The sequence below is a fragment of the Rutidosis leptorrhynchoides genome, chromosome 7 (genome assembly GCF_046630445.1).
Source record: "Rutidosis leptorrhynchoides isolate AG116_Rl617_1_P2 chromosome 7, CSIRO_AGI_Rlap_v1, whole genome shotgun sequence".
Lineage (NCBI taxonomy): Eukaryota > Viridiplantae > Streptophyta > Magnoliopsida > Asterales > Asteraceae > Rutidosis > Rutidosis leptorrhynchoides.
In genome coordinates this window covers 312,495,198-312,499,894 of record NC_092339.1, presented here as the reverse complement: position 1 = coordinate 312,499,894, position 4,697 = coordinate 312,495,198, and positions in this window count along the sequence as shown.

The following is a 4,697-nucleotide window of genomic DNA, read 5'->3' as shown; positions in this document are numbered from 1 at the left end:
TTCAAAAGTGTATGAATACATATTAAAACACTACATGTATATACATTTTAACTGAGTTGTTAAGTCATCGTTAGTCGTTACATGTAAGTGTTGTTTTGAAACCTTTAGGTTAACGATCTTGTTAAATGTTGTTAACCCATTGTTTATAATATCAAATGAGATTTTAAATTATTATATTATCATGATATTATCATGTATGAATATCTCTTAATATGATATATATACATTAAATGTCTTTACAACGATAATCGTTACATATATGTCTCGTTTAAAAATCATTAAGTTAGTAGTCTTGTTTTTACATATGTAGTTCATTGTTAATATACTTAATGATATGTTTACTTATCATAGTATCATGTTAACTATATATATATCCATATATATGTCATCATATAGTTTTTACAAGTTTTAACGTTCGTGAATCACCGGTCAACTTGGGTGGTCAATTGTCTATATGAAACATATTTCAATTAATCAAGTCTTAACAAGTTTGATTGCTTAACATGTTGGAAACATTTAATCATGTAAATATCAATCTCAATTAATATATATAATCATGGAAAAGTTCGGGTCACTACATTATATATCACATAAAATATATAGTTACAAAGTACCTGCTTTAGAAAGTTCATTTTTTTAGTTGTATTTCCTTGTTAAGTTGTGTCACTTTGTGTTCCAATTTAGATAATCATGTCTACAAATTAACATACATATCAGTATGTTTAATACCGGCGAATTCTCATAATTAAAAAATTAAAATCCTAATAACGATGTATTTAAATCGAGTGGTGTAATAAAAGAATCTCACAAGTAGGTTTGAAAAAATTTGTTTAAGAATATTTCAAGTAGCACTTCATTATCACAAATAGTCCATGGTGACATTTCATGTATGTTATAATTCCAGTGCAAATCGAGTTATATTCCAAACTCATTTGGGTTACCAGCAATGTTAGAAACGTAAATAAGAAGCAACGTCTTTGTTCCGATTTGCCCACATAAACACGAACATATCCCTTTAAGTCTTTGTTGCTATAGTGATTAATTATCACACCCACTACTGGTCTTCTGTAAATATCCATATCGTCATTCATTATATCAGGAATACAAAACAAAACATGAAGTATTTTTTAAAATATAATGAAATACTACAACCTATAATAATAGTAGCAGTAGTATTAGTATTGGTAAAGCTATTAAATCGTTTGTTTTTAAAACTAAATCTAAACCCTAACCCTAAACTCTAAGAGCTAAAATCTAAACCCTAAAATTTAAACCCTTACCTAAACCCTAAACCCTAAACCCTAAATCTAAACTCAAAACCCTAAACCTAAACCCTATACTCTAAACCCTAAATCTAAACTCTAAATCTAAACCCTAAGCCCTAAAATCTAAATCCTAAACCCTAAATCTAAACCCAAAACCTAAACCCTAAAATCTAAACCCTAAGCCCTAAATCTAAACCCTAAACCCTAACCTAAACCCTAAACTCTAAACCCTAACCTAACCCCTAAAAACTCTAAACCCTAACCCTAAACCCTAAAATATAAACCCTAGAATCTAAACCCTAAATCTAAACCCAAAACCCTACACACTAGAATCGAAACCCTAACTAAACCCTAAATCTAAACCCAAAACCCAAAACCTAAACTCTAAACCCTAAAATCTAAACCATAAATCCTAACCTAAATCATAAATGGTAAATGTAAACCCTAAACCTAACCTCTAAACCCTACACCTTAAATCCTAAACCCTATCCTAAACCCCGAAAACTCTAAACCCTAAACCCAAACCTAAATCCTAACCTAAACCCTAAACGGTAAATCTAAACCCTAAACCTAACCTCTAAACCCTACACCCTAAATCTATACCCTAACCTAAACCCCGAAAACTCTAAACCCTAACCCTAAACAGAATAACTCATCAAACTCAATAACATAAACATTAATATTCAACTATAACAAATAAAGTTACTTAAGTATGGAATATATGCATTGCTAGCAAATACAACTTCATCACACACTTATCATATGATCATGTACAGTTACTGAACCTAAAAGCAAAGATTGGTACTTAATTGAATCACCTAAATCTCCACATTGTCCATATAATATAACATGATATTTAACTATCAAAATTCAAGTTGCCTATCAAAATACCTTATCAGAATACCTTGTTAGAATATACTATCAACCAATGAAGTTCTATCCTCCATGGTCATTCCAACAAATTTAATTTTCAAATAACACCAATAACCCAACCAACTATTTCTATCAGAAGTCTACCACAACATACTTCAAGGAAAGATCATAACTTAATTGAATCACCTAAACCATCTTCACTAAGGCCATATAGTAACCTGATAGAAAAGTCGATAATTTTAAACATCCGTGGTTATGCTAATATGTAAGTATTTACCTCGAGTTTCATAATTTTTGACTTTCATTATGTATCAATTTAAGATTTAACAAACATTGATGAAATGAATGTTCATACAAAACACACAAGCTCTAGTAATTACTTATGATAATGCTAAAAACGAACATATATTTCATAGCATTATTCCTCAAGAAAGACAAGCTTTTAGTTGCAACTGTTCTATTTACAATTGATATTCGTTTAAATAATAAAAGGTGAAGACAAAAGACAGATTCGACGAATTGAAGACGCAAACGACCAAAAAGCTCAAAAGTACAAAATACAATCAATGAGGTTCCAATTATTGATAAGAAACGTCTCAAAATTACAAGAGTACAAGATTCAAAACGCAAAGTACAAGATATTAAATTGTACGCAAGGACGTTCGAAAATTCGGAACCGGGACCAGAGTCAACTCTCAACGCTCGACGCAACGGACTAAAAATTACAAGTTAACTATGCACATAAATAAAATATAATATTTAAATAATTCTTATAATTATTTATATATTATATTATTATTTATAAACGTCGGCAAGAAAGAAAACAAAGATATGTGACTTCTCCCAGCTGGCCATGCGATCGCATGGCCTGGAGGCACAAAAGCCATGCGATCGCATGGCTCTGAAATCCAGCCCAGGTCCTATAAATTCAACGCGTTTTGGCCAAAATATATCCACCTATCTCTCTATCCTACAAACGTAATATATATATATATATTATAATTTTAATTTTAATTTTAATTCTAATAATAAGGGTATGTTAGCGAATGTTGTAAGGGTGTAAGTCAAAATTCTGTCCGTGTAACGCTACGCTATTTTTAATCATTGTAAGTTATGTTCAACCTTTTTACATTAATGTCTCGTAGCTAAGTTATTATTATGCTTATTTAATCTGAAGTAATCATGATGTTGGGCTAAAAATATTAAAATTGGGTAATTGGGCTTTGTACCATAATTGGGGTTTGGACAAAAGAATGACACTTGTGGAAATTAGACTATGGGCTATTAATGGGCTTTATATTTGTTTAACTAAATGATAGTTTGTTAATGTTAATATAACGATTTACAATTGGGCGTCCCTATAAATAACCATATACACTCAATCGGACATGATGGGCGGGATATTTATATGTACGAATAATCGTTCATTTAACCGGACACGAGAATGGATTAATAGCCACTAGAATTATTAAAACAGGGGTGAAATTATGTACAAGGACACTTGACATAATTGTTAACAAAGTATTAAAACCTTGAGTTACACTCAGTCGACATCCTGGTGTAATTATTAAACAAAGTAATAAAACCTTGTTACAGTTTAAGTCCCCAATTAGTTGGAATATTTAACTTCGGGTATAAGGATAATTTGACGAGGACACTCGCACTTTATATTTATGACGGATGGACTGTTATGGACAAAAACCAGACAGACATATTAAATAATCCAGGACAAAGGACAATTAACCCATGGGCATAAAACTAAAATCAACACATCAAACATCATGATTACGGAAGTTTAAATAAGCATAATTATTTTATTTCATATTTAATTTCCTTTATTGTTATTATATTTAATTGCATTTCTAATTATCGCATTTTTATTGTTATTTAATTGCACTTTTAATTATCGTACTTTTTAATTATCGCAAGTTTATTTTATCGCACTTTCATTTATCGCAATTTCATTATCGTTATTTACTTTACGCTTTAAATTAAGTCTTGTATTTATTTATTATTTTACATTTGGTTTTAACTGCGACTAAAGTTTTAAAATCGACAAACCGGTCATTAAACGGTAAAAACCCCCTTTATAATAATAATATTACTTATATATGTATTTGTATTTTTATAAAAGTAAACTAATATAGCGTTAAGCTTTGTGAAAAAGATTTCCTGTGGAACGAACCGGACTTACTAAAAACTACACTACTGTACGATTAGGTACACTGCCTATAAGTGTTGTAGCAAAGTTTAAGTATATCCATTCTATAAATAAATAAATATATTGTGTAAAATTGTATCGTATTTAATAGTATTTTATACCCCTCTGCTCAAACATCAAGTATTTTTGACACCGCTGCCGGGGAACGCCGAAGCGAAACGCCACACACATAAAAAAAAAGATTTTTATTTTTAGTATGCTTTTGAAGAAATACGTTTTAAATATTCGAAAATATAAAAAGAAAAACAAAAATATAAATATTTTTAAGAGTTTGTAAGTTATATAAAAGTTTCTTTATCTTTATTTTATAAAAATATAAGTTTTATTTAATTTATATA